The sequence below is a fragment of the Scyliorhinus torazame genome, chromosome 2 (genome assembly GCF_047496885.1).
Source record: "Scyliorhinus torazame isolate Kashiwa2021f chromosome 2, sScyTor2.1, whole genome shotgun sequence".
NCBI classification, from domain to species: domain Eukaryota; kingdom Metazoa; phylum Chordata; class Chondrichthyes; order Carcharhiniformes; family Scyliorhinidae; genus Scyliorhinus; species Scyliorhinus torazame.
In genome coordinates this window covers 294,207,842-294,226,994 of record NC_092708.1, presented here as the reverse complement: position 1 = coordinate 294,226,994, position 19,153 = coordinate 294,207,842, and the positions used below count along the sequence as shown (strand labels likewise).

At 47.6% G+C, this 19,153-nt stretch overlaps 1 protein-coding gene across 4 annotated transcripts in view; it reads right to left on the bottom strand.

Moving 5' to 3' along the window:
* npas3 (neuronal PAS domain protein 3) overlaps window positions 1-19,153 on the bottom strand; it is a 1,941,601-nt gene that overhangs the window by 500,372 nt on the left and 1,422,076 nt on the right. The gene's annotated exons all lie outside the window — the stretch shown is intronic.

Sequence of the window (19,153 nt, the reverse complement as noted above, 5' to 3'; positions counted from 1 at the left end):
TGCTGTGTAGTGCCTTAATCACCGTGGCTGAGGTCATGTCGGTGCAGGGAATGGCGAATGGGAAATGGGAGAACTCATCGATCACGGTGAGGAAATAGGCATTGGTGGACAGGAGGGGCCCCTTGAAGTCCACGCTCAGTCGCTCAAAGGGGCCCGAGGCCTTCACGAGCCGAACCTTGTCTGTCCGATAGAAGTGCGGTTTGCACTCCGCACAGACCTGGCAGGCCCTGACCATGGCCTTGACCTCCTTGGTTGAGTAAGGTAGGTTGCGGAACTTGATGAAATGGACGAGCCGGGTAACCCCCGGGTGGCAGAGGTAATTGTGGATGGCTTGCAGGCTGTCCTCCTGCGCGTTGGCGCATGTGCCGCGGGACAGGGCATCTGGGGGCTCGTTGAGCTCCCCTGGACGATACTTGATAATGTACGAGTAGGTGAAGAGTTCGATCCTCCACCTCAAAATTTTATCGTTTTTTATTTTGCCCCGTTGTGTGTTATCGAACATATAGGCGACCGACCGTTGGTCGGTGACGAGGGTAAACCTCCTACCGGCTAGGTAGTGTCTCCAGCGCCGTACAGCCTCCACAATGGCTTGTGCCTCCTTTTCGACTGCAGAGTGTCGAACCTCGGAGGCGGTGAGGGTTCGGGAGAAGAACGCTACTGGTCTGCCTCCTTGATTGAGGGTAGCAGCCAGGGCGATGTCTGATGCATCGCTCTCTACCTGGAAAGGGATGGTTTCGTCCACCGCGTCCATGGCGGCCTTGATGATGTCGGCCTTGATGCGGTTGAAGGCCAATTGAGCCTCAGCCGAGAGGGGAAAAGTGGTGGTCTTTAGGAGTGGGCGGGCTTTGTCCGCATACTTGGGGACCCACTGGGCGTAATAGGAGAAAAGCCCCAAGCACCGTTTGAGGGCCTTGAGGCTGCGGGGGAGAGGGAGTTCCTTAAGGGAGCGCATGCGGTCGGGGTCGGGACCTAGGACCCCGTCTTCCACGACATAGCCGAGGATGGCCAGCCGGGTGGTGTGGAAAACGCATTTGCCCTCGTTATAGGTCAGGTTAAGGGCTTGGGCGGTCTGGAGGAACTTTTTGAGGTTAGCGTCATGGTCCTGCTGATCATGGCCGCAGATGGTGACATTGTCCAAGTACGGGTATGTAGCCCGCAAACCGTACTGGTCCACCATTTGGTCCATCGCCCTTTGAAAGACGGCGACCCCATTCGTGACACCAAAGGGGACCCTGAGGAAGTGGAAGAGCCGGCCGGCTGCTTCGAAGGCAGTATAGGGGCGGTCTTTTGGTCGGATGGGGAGCTGGTGGTAGGCGGATTTGAGGTCGACCGTCGAAAAGACGCGGTATTGGGCGATCCGATTTACCATTTCTGCGATGCGAGGAAGGGGGTACGCATCAAGCTGCGTGAATCGGTTTATCGTCTGGCTATAATCCACGACCATCCGTTTCTTCTCCCCGGACCGGACTACCACCACTTGCGCTCTCCAAGGGCTGTTGCTAGCCTCGATGACCCCCTCTCCCAGTAAACGCTGGACCTCTGACTTGATAAAAGCCAAATCTTGGGCACTGTAGCACCGGCTCCTGGTGGCGACGGGCTTACAGTCAGGAGTGAGGTTAGCGAATAGCGAGGGGGGTGCAACTTCCAGTGTCGCAAGGCAGCACACCGTGAGGGGGAGCAAGGGTCCGCCGAACTTCAGTGTCAGGCTTCGGTGGCTGCACTGAAAATCCAGTCCGAGCAGCAGGGGGGCACAGAGGTGAGGGAGGATATAAAATTTGAAACAGGTGTATTTGGCGCCATGGATCGAGAGATCCACAATACAGTACCCCGTGATTTGTACCGAGTGGGACCCAGATGCGAGGGCTATGGTTTGGGATGCGGGATGGGTGTGTAGGGAGCAGCGCCTTATCGTTTCAGGGTGGATAAAGCTCTCCGTGCTCCCGGAGTCGAAGAGGCATGCAGTGTCGTGCCCGTTGACCTTGACCTGCATCATGGAGTTCTGCAGGTGTTTTGGCCAAGTTTGATCGAGGGTGATCGCACCCAGTCGCGGGTAGTCGGAGTTTTCAGCCGAGTCGAGCTCGTAAAATGGCCGCCGCAGCTGGCTGCGTGAAGATGATGCTGAGACGGTCGAGAAGATGGCCGCCGACAAGATGGCCGCTCCCAGGATTCGCACGAGGCTGATGACGTGTCAGAAGAGGGCGTGTCGGGTCGGTGCGCAGCAGCATTGCGAGGCCTCGGGCCTGAGAGCCTGATTTTCGGGCCGGCTGTTCTTTGTTTTTCTGGCCCCTGGGTCTGGCCAGGCAGACCCTCGCAAAGTGCCCTTTCTTCCCGCAGTCGCTGCAAATCGCGGAGCGGGCTGGGCAGCGTGGGCGTGGGTGCTGGCCCTGCCCGCAGAAGTAGCACGGTGTGCCCCCATGGTGAGCGGGTCGCCGCGTGGCGCAGGCCTGTAATACGGTTGAGTCTGAGGAAGTCCGGGGGGGGCTGGCAGAGTCCGCGGGGTACGTACCCAAGTTATGTCGGGCCATCTCCAGCGCAGAGGCGAGCGTTAGCGTCTCCTGGAGGTTTTTTGCCCCGTTTTCGAGCAGCCGCTGCCGGATGTAGGTCGAGCGGATTCCGGACACGAAAGCATCTCTGATGTGCAGGTTCATATGGACTTCCCTTGTCACATCCTGATGGTCACAGTCCCTGGCCAGCGCGGTGTGTTTCTCAACAAACTCGTCGAGCGATTCCCCCGAGCGCTGCCGGCAGGTAGAGAGCAGATGCCGGGCGTGCACCTCATTGACGGGTTTGACAAACCGCCTGCGGAGCAACTCAATCTCTTTCTCATAAGTCGTCGCATTTTCGAGCGTGGCGGAGATTCTGTGACTCACCCGGGCGTGGAGTAGATGCAGCTTGCGTGGCCCCAGGATGGAAATCTCTGCGGAGTCCAGGTAGGCCTCGAAGCACCGCAGCCAGTATTTAAAAATTTCCTTTGCCTCCGCCGTTCGTGCTTCCAGATTGAGCTTCTCTGGATTTAGGCCTGCGTCCATCCTGAATCTAGTTTAGTCTAATAAATTGAGGTACCCTCAATAATGATGCTTAGAGATGAAACAGTAGAGAAGGCTTTATTAGACTAATAACTATGCTACAGCTATGGACGAGAGCTGACTGCTATACAGACCATGAGGCAGCCCTTTATGTATGGCTCCCAGATGGGCGGAGCCAGAGGCGGAGTCCCCAGGGTTCCAAGCCCGGTCTTAAAGGGGACATCACCTTACATGATGATAACGCAGTAACCGTTCATCACAGTTTCCTTTACTCACGTCTGAAGCAGGCATGAGTTAATTTGCATGTGCAAATAAGGGGCCGAACACCTGTTTCTGATTTCTGCTGCAACTTTGTTTTGCCAGATCAGCACAGGTGCTGATTGCCCCTGAGAAAATCAAAGTTGAGTGCCAAATCAGTAAAGGTTAAGTGCTTAGCATAATCACTATCACTACTGGGCCCGAGATCTAAGACTTTCCGCCCAACTTTGTCTCTTGCACCCCTTTGATCTCCACTCCCCCCCACCACCAATACCCCACTCCTCCAGCCCCACTCGCAAGGTTGTATCAAAGAATAAAGAACAAAGAAATGTTCAGCACAGGAACAGACCCTTCGGCCCTCCAAGCCTGTGCCGACCATGCTGCCCATCTAAACTAAAATCTTCTACACTTCCTGGGTCCGTATCCCTCTATTCCCATCCTAATCATGTATTTGCCAAGATGCCCCTTAAATGTCATTATCGTCCCTGCTTCCACCACCTCCTCCGGTAGCGAGTTCCGGGCACCCACTACCCTCTGTGTAAAAAAAAAACGTGCCTCGTACATCTCCTCTATACCTTGCCCCTCGCACCGAGTAAACCTATGCCCCTGAGTAATTGACGCCTCTATCCTGTGAAAAAGCTTCTGACTATCCACTCTGTCTATGCCCCTCATAATTTTGTAGACCTCTATCAGGTCGTCCCTCAACCTCTGTCGTTCCAGTGAGAACAAATCGAGTTTATTCAACCGCTCCTCATAGCTAATGCCCTCCATACCAGGCAACATCCTTGTAAATGTACCCTCTCTAAAGCCTCCACATCCTTCTGGTAGTGTGGTGACCAGAATTGAACACTATGCTCCAAGTATTGCCTAACTAAGGTTCTATACAGCTGCAACATGACTTGCCAATTCTTATACTCAATGCCCCAGCCAATGAAGGCAAGCATGCCATATGCCTACTTGACTACCTTCTCCACCTGTGTTGCCCCTTTCAGTGACCTGTGGACCTGTACACCAAGATCTCTCTGACTGTCAATACTCTTGAGGGTTCTACCATTCACTTTATATTCCCTCCCTGCATTTGAATCCTTCCTGGGAGTACTCCCAACATCTATGATTCTTGCCAATCCACCATTGAGCCCAATCGCAAACTCCAAGGCCCATCAGTTCCTCCTACAGACACCAACAACCCAACCTGATCACCTACATGGAAATTGTAGCACTAACCTTTGTGGATTTCTACCGCAGTCCCATCTGCATTGTGACCATTTGACGCTATTAGCATTATCTGGTAAAGGCATCCAAAAATGGACATTCCTGAATTTATTTCTGAAGGTGGGCTCCACAATACCAGATTCAAATATCAATCTGTCCCAAAGGAGTTCAGAATCAAAAGAGCTGCGCCAGCCAGTTTGATTCTTTGGCCCCTCAGGTGGCATCCTCCCACTGTGTTGGAGGGTGCTTTCCAATATTCCAGCGGTTCGAGGGAGTGGGTGGCCTTGTCGCACCACTGCTGGTGCAGATGATTGCCATAATGCTGAAGTCACCCTTTACCTAGGATTTGGGACATGGCTCTGGTGTGGCCAGAATTGTTGGCAAGTTTCATCCCACTGGAAATTCTACACTAGAACTTTTGTTTGTAAAAATGTTTCCTCAACCACCAATTGCTGCACCAGAAGACTTGTCATGACTGTGCAGATGGTCAGCAAATTGTTAAAATTACATGAAGTGTCTGGTTCATAAAATTAAAAGGATGATGAAAATAAAGATAAACTATTATGTCACGAAGCATGAAGGCACTAAAACCTACTTAGTTGGTCTGAATGACTCATCATCATCAAACTTCTGGGGGATTAATTTCCATTAACTTTGGGCAGAAGGGCACCACGGTGGCGCAGTGGTTAGCATTGCTGTCTCACAGCGCCGAGGGTCCCAGGTTCGATCCCGGCTCTGGGTCACTGTCCGCGTGGAGTTTGCACATTCTCCCCGTGTTTGCGTGGGTTTCCTCCCACAGTCCAAAGATGTGCAGGGTAGGTGGATTGGCCATGCTAAATTGCCCCTTAATTGGAAAAAGTGAATTGGGTACTCTAAATTTAGAAAAAAAAGAAGAGCCATAGAAATACCACAATACCAATGAAAATTGAGGTTTCTGCTGTTCCTGCTCTGTTAAAATTTTCCCACCTTGGATAGGGAGATTGGATCCTGTAGTATCAGGACTGTTCGTTATATGGGAAGAGACTTTTTAAAAAAACATTTCCTTGTACAGTGCTGAGGGGTTGAAAGTGGTAAATTTCCATGGGACTTCACAGAATCATAGAATTTACAGTGCAGAAGGAGGCCATTTGGCCCATCAAGTCTGCATCGGCCCTTGGAAAGAGTAACCCACTTAAGACCACACTTCTAACCTATTCCCATAAACCCAGTAACCCCACCTAACCTTTTTGGACACTAAGGGCAATTTAGCGTGGCCAATCCATCTAACCTGCACATCTTTGGACTGTGGGAGGAAACCGGAGCACCCGGAGGAAACCCACGCAGACACGGGGAGAACGTGCAGACTCCCCACAGACAGTGACCCAAGCCGGGAATCGGACCTGGGACTCTGGAGCTGTGAAGCAACTGTGCTAACGGCTATGCTACCGTGCTGCCCTAAATTTGTCTAGTTTTCTGCTGTAACTTCATTTACATCAATTTTCCAGGGATTGGGGGTGGCATGGTGGCATACTGCTACCTCACAGCGCTGAGGAACCGGGTTCATTCCCAGTCTGGGTCACTGTCCGTGTGGAGTTTGCACATTCTCCCTCTGTCTGCGTGGGTCTCACCCTCACAGCCCAAAGATCTGCAGGGTAGGTGGATTGGCCACGCTAAATTGCCCCTTAATTGGGAAAAAAATGAATTTGGTACTTAAAAAATCACTTTAAAAAGACATGTTCAGGGATTAAGTAATTGTCTTACTGAATTTCCAGCAGATGAGTGGGAGAAACCTCACGGAAATTCATCCTGTAGAATCAACCACTTGTTAAGATCGGATGGTGAGGTCCTGAAAAAGCTTCAAAAGATCCTTGCATTTTCTTTCATCTGTGTAAATTAGTCCGTGCCATTCTGGCACTTGCAGCAACGTTGAATTTTTGGCACATATACAGCCCAAAAGGACTAATGGAACAATGTCCTCTGTCTCCAGGTCTCTGGAGTCCAGCCATGAAATAATCACTCAGCGGACTCTGATGAAATGCAGAAGTATGCCAAATCTCCAGGGAAAGAAAATTAATATAAGCCACTGGGTATTGGGTTGGTTTGAACCACTCTTTTATTGTGGCATACACTCTTTGATTTAGTGAATAAAACTACTGTAACATTACATGCAATGGAGAGAAAGTTTTAATTATTTTTCGATTTTACGATTTCTCTTTTCTCTTGAATTCTGGTGCAGGTGGAATGCAGAGCAACTGTTTCAGGCTGTATTATGATTTAGGTTAATTAGATCTGCTCCTACTTCCCCCTCACTAGCCGTTCTTACCATTGGCCCAATTAGTATTTTGGTCCTTCTGTACATTCTGTTAAACCTAAATTTGAATTTGAGAACTGGTGGTAAGACTGTTCAAAGTAATCTTGACATCTCAGCTGTCACTTTCTGCACATTCGGTGGTAATAAGCAGACACATCATTGACAAAAAGCCTGAACACATGTTTTGTGATTTATTCTTGAAAGTCATGCAGTGGATTTTCAACTACTGCCCATCCTGTTTTTCAGTGTACACAAGGCAACCAGCAGTTGAAAATTGAAAAAAATGGCCTGCATTTTTAGGATTGGCAAATGCTCAATTCCCACCACCCAGAGAGTTGGTGGGGAATGCATCCCTGCTGACTCCAATAACTAGCTGCTGCATTTTATGCTCAAATGAGCATTGACTGGCATCTGGCAGGACTTCCATCTGCACATGAAAGGAGATCCTGGGCGGGATTCTCTAATCCCGTGGCAGAGTGTCCTTGCCGTTGTAAATGCCATCGCATTTAACGACGGCGTGAACGGGCCGACCCGACGACTAATTCTGGCCTGCAAAAGGGGCCAGCGCGGCACTGGAGAGGTTCACGCCGTTCCAGCTGCTGATCCCGGGGCAAACTGGGCGCCGCGGGATCCGCGCATGTGCAGTGGCACCGGCGGCAATGCGTACATGCCCAGTGGCGCCAGTGCCAACGCGAGCATGCCCAGTGGTGCCAGTGCCAATGCGAGCATGCCCAGTGGCGCCAGTGCCAACGCAAGCATGCGCAGTGCCTTCCTTCAACGCGCTGGCCCAGACGCAACATGGCGCAGGACTACAGGGGCCGGCGCGGAAGAAGCGAGGCCCCCAGCCAGAGAGGCCGGCCCGCCGATTGGTGGGCCCCATTCGCCGGCCAGGCCACATCGGAAGGCCCCTGTGGGGTCGGACCCCCCTCCCCCACTATAGGCCGCCCCCCCGACCCTCCCACGCCGTGTTCCCGCCGGCTGGGAGCAGGTGTGGACGGCACCAGCGGGACTCGCCGTTTTCACGACAGCCGCTCAACCCATCCCGGGTCAAGAATCAGCCGGCCGGCCGCGTAGAGCGGCCCTCGACCAGCGCCATGCCAACCACCCCAGCACTAATGGTGGCGACCCGCAGAGTGGAGAATCGGGTGCCGGCGTCGGGGCGGCGTGGTGTGCTTCCGGCGGTTGCGGGGATTCTCCGGCACGGCCCCGGGCTGAGAAAATCCCACCCCGTCTTCGAGAGTTCCTGGCTAATTAGGTTAGCTGACAGCTCTCTCAGGCACGGTGCTGCAGAGGCCGGAAGAGGCACTGCAATGCCATACCTGAGACTAAGTGCAGGAAGCCTTTGTGAAGTTAAGTGACAAGGGTCCTTGGGAGGGGAGGGTAGGAATGTCTTGAGGGGGTCACGAGAGTGGCGATTGGGTTATCAGGGAATAGGCTGGAGGGATTCCTGTCAGTGAGGGGAAGGCACCTTCAATCAGAAGGGGGCTTCCGATGGAGGTGCCAACTCGCATCTTTTCTATCTCCCATCCTGAATTATCCAGCTCCTGCCAGCCTGAAAATTGAGGCCGGGCAGGAAAAGTGGCCACTTATGGCAGAGGGAATCCCATCCATGCAATTTCACACTACCTCCATCCCCTACTGTCTCAAAACCCACTGTTGGGTGTGTACCATTCAGGCCAGTACACTGCCATTTGGGAGATTTATCAGATGAGCCTTGAAATGGGTAGATTGTGTTTCTGCCTGAAACGGGCATTCAGCTGCTCGCAATTTACGTCAACAATGGTTGGAGTTGCAGGCTACTCAAAAATAGATTTGACTTTCTTTCTCTTTCATCCCTAGCTGACTTGTTTTCTGTTTCAATCCATCCACAATTTGCCAATCCTTCTACCATTTACTGATGTTCCACCTTCCGGACAACCATACTTTGCTTGACTTTTCCTCTTCCAATAACCTCCCTCACCCTAATTGTATTTCCCATCCACATTAACTCTCACCACTGGTTGTATTTCTCCTCCCCTGAAGCTAACTGTTCCATGCCTCTGATCTGAATTCCCCTTCCTCAACATTCCTTTCTTCACTCCTCTTTCCGCTCTCACTCCCTTTCCCATTCGACTCCCCACCTCTTCCCTCTCTCTTTCCCTCACATCGTTTTCTCTCTCCCCTATTTTCTCCCTTCACTTATCCTATCTCCACAATCTATCTCGCTCCCCATCTTAACTCCATTGACCCTCACTGTCTAATTCCGCTTGACCTGAGAAATTCAAATAGGTTTTTCCTGGAGTGTAATGTCACACGAGGTTGACTGATTGTTTATTAAAAAAATAATAAGTGATTCCAACATGCCAGTAGTATTGCACATCAAGGCAGCATTGTGAACATAACATTATGCTACCTAATGTTATATGACTGCCAATCATCTGTACTCTAGCCCTTTATGTCAATTAGAACCATTGTATTTAATGGTGCCATAGGATGGCACTGTAGCCGTGTATTTCCTTCAGAAAAGCAGACATCTTGCTTAGGTAAATAAAAAAAAGTTCATTACCATTATCTAGGGTCACACAAGATCTGTCTTTTAGTGAGTCTTCCTCCAGTTTTTGCCAAATATCATAGTTATTGGCAGTTTCTTCAATTTAACAGTAGCATTATTAACAATAGCGACTGCACAGAACCTGCAGGACAGAAACAAGCCATTTTGCCCAACTGGTCTGTCCTGGTGTCTATGCTTCACACAAGCCTCCTCCCACCCTTCTTCTAATTCTATCTGCATTCTGCATTCCCTTCCATTCATTTCTCCTTTGTGTACTTATCTTGACCTTGGCCTCACAGACCTTGAGTGAGCGCCGTTCAGCACTGGTCCCCACAAACGGGGACCAGATGGAACGGCACTCATAGGGCCTCCCAGGGGATTGGAGGCCCTGAGCTGCATGCCCTTTGGGCAGGGTGGTGCCCTCGCACTGCTGGTACAACCTGGGCACCTTTGCAGTGCTGGCTGGCATTGGCACTGCAAAGCTGACATTTTGTGCATGCGATTGGGCCGGGGTTTCCCTGTGTGAGTGTTGGTGGGGGGGTGCCGGGACCTTCCCAAAGTGTGTTTGGGCTGGGGAGAGGTTGGGGGTCATTTTCGGAGCCTCGGAGCACTCCACTGTACAAAACGAGGCTATGTGCGACCTTGACTGCGCATTCGCCATTCAGGCCCCTTCTACAACGCATGTTGCGTTGCATAGCCATGTGTTTCTTGGCACTGCGAGCATCAGGAAACACCCAGCTGGGGCAGCACGGTAGCATGGTGGTTAGCACAATTGCTTCACAGCTCCAGGGTCCCAGGTTCGATTCCGGCTTGGGTCACTGTCTGTGCGGAGTTTGCACGTTCTCCCCGTGTGTGCGTGGGTTTCCTCCGGGTTCTCCGGTTTCCTCCCACAGTCCAAAGATGTGCGGGTTAGGTGGATTGGCCATGCTAAATTGCCCATAGTGTCCAAAATTGCCCGTAGGGTGGGGTTACTGGGTTATGGGGATTAGGTGGGGTTACTGGGTTATGGGGATAGGATGGAGGTTTGGACCTTCGGTAGGGTGCTCTTTCCAAGAGCCGGTGCAGACTCGATGGGCCGAATGGCCTCCTTCTGCACTGTAAATTCTATGTCTATGTCTATCTTGCTTCTCCTTACATGTGGCGTGTGAGAGTCTCTTTAAGAAATGGGTGTTTATAAATGGGTGTGTATATAAATATCTGTAGTGAGAGTACCTATAGGAAATGGGTGTTTACTACTGCAGTGATGTCAGAGAGTGGGTGGAGCTGGGCTGTCTGTCAGCTTTTTACTTTCGTTTTTGAGCAGGCTGCAGGGAGTGTTTTAGTTTCGTTTTCAGTGTTGGAGCTGAAGCCAGACCAAGCAGGTGTACTGCTGTTCTCTCTGCCATCAAAAGACTATCTCTTGATCATTTGGTGAATTCAGAATTATAAATGTTTTCAGTAGTGACTTTAACCTGATGTGCTGCTGATAAAGGTTTTGTTTTTAAGTCGTATGGATGTTAAAAAGGAAAGCTTAAAGGTTTACTTAGTGTTGTAGTCTTTGGGGATTGTATTTGAATTAATGGTTGCTAAGATGTTCTCTGTTTGTTTTAAAAAGGCTAACTTGAGTTCATAGAATAAACATTGTTTTGTTTAAAAAAAATACTTTTTCATTTCTGCTCTACCGCACCTGTAGCGTGGGCCGTGTGCTCCCCATACCGCAATCTATTAAAAGTTGTGGGTCAGGTGAACTCCATGATACACTTTAGGATTCTCTAAACCCTGGCCCATAACACATGCAACTATGCTAGTCACCTCCATGTGGTAGCAAGTTCCACATTCTAACCACTCAGGTGTGGTGTTTTTAAAGGATAGGTTTACAGACCCACATAGATACAAACAAACAAGAGCTTTATTGGAAAGGTGTTTACAGGCTGTTAGCATAGACTGCCCATTTTCCTGCAGAAATGGCTGATGACATCATTGGTATGTCATGTGATCAGACTCTTAAAGAGACCTTGTTCAAACTAGGAACAAACATAAATACACAACAATTTCCTCTCCCTTGATATTAGACATTCCTGCAATGAAATACAACATTACGTTAAGAAACAAATTTTGCAAAATGAACAATGAATAAACACAGCAGTCAATAAATTAGGCGTTTCAGAGGACATCAATTTCTGTGTGGTTGTCAGCGAACATCAGGCATCTGCTTTTTTGACTGCAACCTCTGGTGTTTTTGGTTTAGTTTGGATGTCGTCCGTGGTTGTCTCAAGCGGAGTCAACCTAGTGTTCAGAGGTTGGCTCGGTGTTGAAATGTCCTCAACTGGGGTACTGTCATTCACAGTACTTTTTGTATTGTCAGGTTCTCAGGTATGTACAGGTCTTCACAACATAGTTTGTTGCGGACACTCGGTTGGCTGTCTCTGGAAAACTAGTTCTAGTGGCTAAAAGTTGTTAAAAGTCTCCTCCACACTACGTCGTTCCAGTTTGAATAGTGCTTTGAAGTTTTGAACTGGTCTTGTCAGTTTTAAGAATATGGCAGGTATCCACTTCTCACTGGTGGTATCGTTCCGTGCTAACACTTCCTGCCCTTTTTGTCACAAAACTTGACTTTGCTGCTTCCTCTCAACAATTTCTCTTGTCTTAGGTGGCTTCGGAAGATCAAATGCTGCGCAAAATTGATGTTTTACCATGAGTAATGCCAGAGAACTTTGGGTTCTCGAATGTGTTGTAATCTTGTATATCATCAGGAATTGGTTCAGTTGTTTAGGCAATAATCCTTGCTCACGAATTACCTTCAATAAATGCTTCAATGTCTGAACTTTTAGCCAGCCCATTTGTGGCAAGAGGATAAGGAGCAGATCGGAGGTGTTGGATTCCGTTATCCTTTCGATAATTTGTGAATTCTTGCAAAATGAACTGTGGCCCATTGTCACTAACAAGTTGTTCAGGGTAACCAAATCTTGCAAAAATCTCACCCAGTCGTTCTATTGTTCTCTCTGAGGATACAGTCTTCATAATGGCGACTTCAGGCCATTTCAAGTGCACTTCTACCACAATCAAAATCCTTCACCCTTCAAATGGTCTGGCATAATCTGTATGAAGATTTTGCCATGGCCCTTCTGGCCATTCCCATGGATGTAATGGTGCTAGTGGCGGCACGCTATGAACCATTACAAAAACCAAACACACGCCCGCCTTCTCCTCGATTTCACCATCGAGCCGTGGCCACCAAAAATAGCTCTGGCTATTTCCTTCATCCTTACTAACCCTCAAAGACCATCATGAAGTTGGTTTAGGACATGTTTCCTTTACAATGGTGGAATGATGAACTTCATTCCCAGAGGAAACAACTAGCTTGTATGGATAGTTAGGTAAAGGTAATCGAGAAAGGTAATCAGTGTTCCCATGGAGATTTTATTGACGATACTTTATAATGTATGTGCTGACAACAGCAATGCCCATCTCTGCATCTGGTTTGCTGCTAGAGATGGAATACTGAGTGCAGCCCAAGTATCATTGTCAGTGGTCGGTGATCTATTAGTAAAGTAAATTTCCTTCCATATAGGTATTGGTGAAAACATCTGATTCCGAAAATGATGCCTAGAGCTTCCTTCTTTATCTGCTTTGTTCAAGGATCTTGAATCCTCGTCGCCTTTGGGTAGTGTGTGAGAGACCACTGCTCCCACACTAGAAGGTGATGCGATGCAAGATAGCTGCAAGAATAGCTTTGCATCAAAACTTGTCAGGACATTTGACTTTAGTGGTGCCTCTTTAACAAGGCCTTCTCGCACTGGTTAGGGGATGGTTTAGCACAGTGGGCTAAACAGCTGGCTTGTAAAGCAGAACAAGGCCAGCAACGCAGGTTCAATTCCTGTACCGGCCTCCCCGAACAGGCGCCGGAATGTGGCGACTAGGGGCTTTTCACAGTAACTTCATTTGAAGCATACTTGTGACAATAAGCGATTTTAATTTCATTTCACTGATCCACCCATTTCCATTTCCTGTTTTTGTCATGATATTTAGATCAGCATATCATGGTGCAATCAAACACACACTGATGGATATGCAGTAGGACCAACCAACACACACATAACATCGCAGCCAATCACCAGTGAGAGCACATGCACTATAAAAACAGGGGACACTACAGTTCCCACTCATTCCAGCAGCAGCCAGCTCAGAGCACCGAGCTCAGAGCCTGCCACTCAGACATTCACCATGTGCTGAGTGCCTCACCCAGATAGTAATAGGACAGGGTCCACAGATTAGCTGGAAATGCACGTACCCAAGTTAGCAGTGTGCGGTTACAGTTAAGTAGTAAATAAAATTGAGTTACACCATCTCCAGCCGTGTTGGATCGTTTTTACATCAGAACACCCAACACGACAGTTTTGACAAAATAAATTGTGATAAGGCTTGATTAGGGACACACATTCCATAATAGTTTAATATGCCCAAAAATGATCAAAGTTGATTTGTGTTTTAAGGCCCAGGCTCCTCAGTTATTGCATTTGCTTTTGAAGGCAATTTGTGCAGTCCCTTTGCATCTATGACGCGCCCCAGGTATTCAATATAAGATTTGAAGAATTCACATTTACTCTTCACACCCGTAGTTTGTAATCTTCCAGTCTCTGGAGTGTAGCATCTAAATTTTGGAGAGGCTTTTCTTCATTCTTTCCAGTAACTAAGATGCAATAAGTAACACTTCTGGACTTCTTCTAGTCTGCTTAGAATTTGATCCGTGGCACATTGGAACGATGAAGGTATGGACATGATGCCAAATGGAAGTCTTTTATATCTGAGTAGCTCTTTGTGTGTCAGGATTGTCAAATATTGTTGTGAATCTGAATCCACTTTTATCTGGAGATAAGCTTGTCTAAGGTCAACTTTACTGAAGTGCTGGCCTCCAGCCAACCCAGCAAATAAATCCTCAATTAGAGGCAGAGGGGACTGCTCATCACACAGTACTGGATTGATAATGACTTTAAAATCACCACATATGTGTACCGAACCATCTTTCTTTATCATGGGTACTATTGCCTTTGCCCAATAACTTACATTAACAGGGCCGAGGACCCCCGTCTTGACCAACCCCTCTAATTCTGCCTTGACCATAAACTTGATGGGCATACAGCACTGACCTAGCCGTTGATAATCTTGCTTGGCTTTCATCCTTCATCTTTAACTTGACTAAGATCTCTTTCGTGCTTCCCAGCTATCCATTAAATGGCACGTTTTTTAAAAAATCTTCGCTAGAACTGCTCCAGAATCCTACATGAGATTCAAGTCAGCCCCGTTTAGCTTGATTCTCTCCAGCCAGGTTCTCCTCATTAGGGCTAGATTGTTACCTTTAATGACGCACAGTGACAAGTCTGTGGTCTGCATATTTACATCGATGTGGCCCCTCAATGGAACCACTTCCCCAGTATAGGTTTTTAATATTATCTTTGAGGGTTTTGAGGCTATGTCATAGTTTCTCTTACCAGTTTCTGGTACCAGTTTCTGGTACCAACGAAACTGCTGATCCAGTGCCCAGCTCCATTTTCATAGGTTGTCCGATTCAGTAAAGGAGCGACCCAAGAACGGTCTGTTGCGTCCGCAATGGCCAATACATTCACCAAGAGTTTGTCATTTTACTGTGACTCTTGCCCTTTTCCATGCTCTTATGTATAGAATTTACAGTGCAGATGGAGGCCATTCAACCCACCGAGTCTGCACCGGCCCTTGGAAAGAGCACCCTGCCCAAGCCCACACCTACACCCGAGACCCACACCTCCACCCTATCCCCATAACCCCACCTAACCTTTTTTTTTGGTCACTAAGGGCAATTTATCATGGCCAATCCAGCTAACCTGCACATCTTTGGACTGTGGGAGGAAACCGGAGCACCCGGAGGAAACCCACGCAGACACGGGGAGAACGTGCAGACTCCGCACAGATAGTGACCCAAGCCAGGAATCAAACCTGGGACCCTGGAGCTGTGAAGTAACTGTGCTAACTACTGTGCTGGCCATCTGGCTATCACCTGGATCCTTTTCCCTCTATTTGGTTTTCCATTTGATGCACTTAGTACTTTCCTTTTAGTTCTTGTTTGGAATATATTGCCTCATATTGGTTCCCCAGCATTACATTTAGGAGGTATCCCCAATGATGCACTGGAGAATCCCTGTGAAACTTCCCACATAAGAGTTTTTCCAGAAATTGCCCAGAAGTGCATGGTGCTCAGCACAATTGCTTCACAGCTCCAGGGTCCCAGGTTCGATTCCCGGCTTGGATCACTGTCTGTGCAAAGTCTGCACCTTCTCCCCGTGTGTGCGTGGGTTTCCTCCGGGTGCTCCGGTTTCCTCCCACCGTCCAAAGATGTGCAGGTTAGGTGGATTGGCCATGCTAAATTGACCTTAGTGTTGGGTGGGGTTACTGGGTTATGGGGATAGGCTGGAGGTGTGGGCTTGGGTGGGGTGCTCTTTTAAAGAGCCGGTGCAGACTCGGTGGGTCGAATGGCCTCCTTCTGCACTGTAAATTCTATGATTCTATGATTCCTCTGGATAATTACGCTGGCTGGGAACCATCTGACAGAAGTGATTTGAATCCCTGACTTTGGATGGTACTTCTGGTTTTACCCAGTTTTACTCTGATAGTTACTCTGAAAGATAACCCCCGCCTGACCAGATGCCCCCACACCCCTCCCCTCCAGTCCAACCCGAATCCCCCTCTCCCAGACTGATGCACCAGTCCAACTTGAGCTAGTGTTGTAACTCTGCGCCCCAGTAGAGAAGGTTGGGTGAGTTAGGGGTTCGGACTCCCAGCGAAGGTAAGTCCATCAGATGGAGATTGCCACACTGAGGAAGTTACGGCCATTATTTCTTTCCTCAATACACGCATTTGATGTGCTCCTTTTTACCATAATTCCTTTATTTTACATCTTAGCACCACTTAGCCTGCTGCTGCGTGCCAAGTTTTGGCACATCGATGGAAATTGCTAACTGTGTTTGGGTTGCAGCCAACATTTTATGAATTCAATGCTTAAATGTAATTGCTGGATTTCCTTAGCAGTTAATTCCATGGCGGTCCTAACTTCTAAAGCCTTCTTTAGATTAAGTTGCTTTCGATTGATAGCCTTTTTTCGATAGCTTTGCTTCTTAATCCACAAACTAGTCTGTCTCTAATGGTGTTGTTCAAGACATCTCGAAATTCACAGTATTCAGCTAATGTCTGATTCATCTACTTTTTGCTTATGTTTACGGAACCTGTACCTCTCAGTGATGAACATAGGTTGAGGTGAGAAGTGGCCTTGCAACATCTTTTGAGCTTGTTTTTTCTGCCTCCACCAGACTTCACAGGAGGTTGAATGTCCCCACCCTCCCCATTATATTTCAGTATATAAGCTCCACGATTTGGTGTTCTCATCATATGGTCCCACAGCATCAAAATCTCCTGCCATTTTTACTATGGAAAGGGTTTGTGCCATGGAAATTTTACCACTATCTGGCTTCTTTTTCCAACCAGGTACCTCTGGGTTCAGCCTGTTTCATTCCGAGTTTTGGAACACTCCCAGTTGTAAACTATTGTTGCAGGGTACTTTCTACTCATAGTGCTCCCTGAGCTGTTCCAAATCTTGCCGGGCAGAACACAATACAAGCTGCTTTTTGATGTTACTTTCTCTAGATCTACATCTAAATTTTAGTTCCTTTGATGGCTGTTACCAATATTTGGTACCACTTTGTCTCCAGCTGTGATGTAGAGAAGATTTTAGCTTCTTAATCTTCTTCAGATGCCCATGCACAGATGGACGATTTATCTATTTTTTGTTTACTTCTCTGGGTGTCTACTAATGTGGTTCCGACCTACTCATCGCCAGTTTTTTTCTGGTATTTTTAAAGGATAGGCTTGAAGACCATGAAGGTACAAATAAACAAGAGCTTTATTGGAAAGGTGTTTACTCTACAGGTTGTTAGGATAGACTGCTCGTTTGCCTGTGCAAAGGACTGATGACATAAGCAGTTTGTCACATGATCAGACTCTTAAAGTGACCTTGTTCCAACTAGAAACAAACATGAATACACATCTGAGTAAATAAGTTTCTCTTGAATATTTGTGGGAATTTATTAGTGACTATGGAGGTCTTGTGGTGCAGTGGGTAGCATCCCTGCCTCTGAGCCAGAAGCTCCAGGTTTGAGTCCCACCCCAGAATTTGATCGCCAAGGAAGGTACATTCATAACGTAGTCAAACGGGTTGAGTGTCAACCTGCAAATCCTTCCAACTCACTAATGGTTGGTGAGAGAGCAGAGTGGCAACTGTCATGCTATAGGCTCTGGCGAAAAAATAACAACCTGTTTCAGGAATAACTAGCGAACAATTCTGCCTTAGTGCACCACTAGGTGCGGGAAGAGAATTGGATTAGTGTCTATCTTATTTTTATGGCCCCATCTTTGGATTCTCCACAGGTCAAAGCATCTATTCTATGTCTGCCCTATCACATTCACTTCAGTACCAGTGTACTATAGCAACATGTCAAATCTCCTTCAATTGTACCTTCCAAACCTACAAGGTACTGTAGGTGCATGGGAACCCTCCAAATCTAACACCACCCTGACTTAGAAATATATTGTCATTACTTCACTGTCACTGTGTCAGAATCCTGAACCTTCCTCCCTAATAGCACTGTAGATATACCTGCACCACATGGACTGCAGAAGTTCAAGAAGGTGGTTCATCATCAGTGCTCCCTTTAAGCTGCGCACAACCCAACAGTTCTCACACAGGCTGGCCCCTTTAAGTTACTGTGTGTACATAGCCATTCAAAAAAGTTTAAATGGGCTACAGACTTAAACAAATCGTCTGTGCACTCTAGAAAAAGTTTGGTTTCCCACACAAGAGGAACAACAATTGCTGGCCTTGCTAAAAATGCCTAAACCCCATTTACAAATGAAGGAAAACTGCTTTAAAATTTTAATGTTCTCTATCATGTTACCCACTCATCCTTCTCTAAATTAAAGAGACCCAGCTTGTTCACTCTTTTCAGATTGTTATGCCAGTTAGTCCAGGTACCATCCTTCTAAATCCTTTATGCATCTTGTCCTGTGCCTCAACACTATTTTTGTAATATGGGGACCAGAGCTATTCACAGTATTGTAAAGTTTGATCTAACCAAGTTTCTATACAAGTTTAACTTCCTATTTTCAATTCTACTCCTCTGGAAATGAACTTCTTTGCCTTGTTTCCATGTCTGCCCCCAACAATCTTTTAATGGCCAACCAGCCGTTGGGCCATTCTGGTTGTTGTGGGTCTTTGCTCAATCACTCACCAGTCTGCCTTGCTGGCTTTGCACTAATATGGTCCTGTCATTCACTGTCACTACTTCCAATAGTCACATGGCAACTAGAGGGAAACGCTGCTTGTCAGTCCTACTTTTGGAAGGAAAGCCCAGTTGTCGGTCCTTTTTCTACTTGCACCTGCCGATTGGCCTCCCGATGTCCTTAGTATTTAATCAAAGCTCCCAACAAAGCCCAATTTCTAATTAATTAATGTTGCACAGCAAAGCACTCATCTCCACTTAAGTAATTTCCCCAGTGAAGCCCCGAACTTTAATTATGCTTGTTGACTGAAGCCCGAATATTTACTGAATTAATTAATATAGCTTATATGTAAGGGCCCATTCAATTTAGCCCCATTTTTAATTAGTTAATTTTGTCAAGCCCCTTTTTAATGTATTGAATTAATTTATTGTCCCAGCATTGCTAACAACTTTAATTTATGAATTTAATGTTACTTTTCCCCATTCTAATATATTTGAGTTAAACCCGCATATCACCTCATCACTTTCAGTTTCATTTTTTAACTATCCCGTCCAG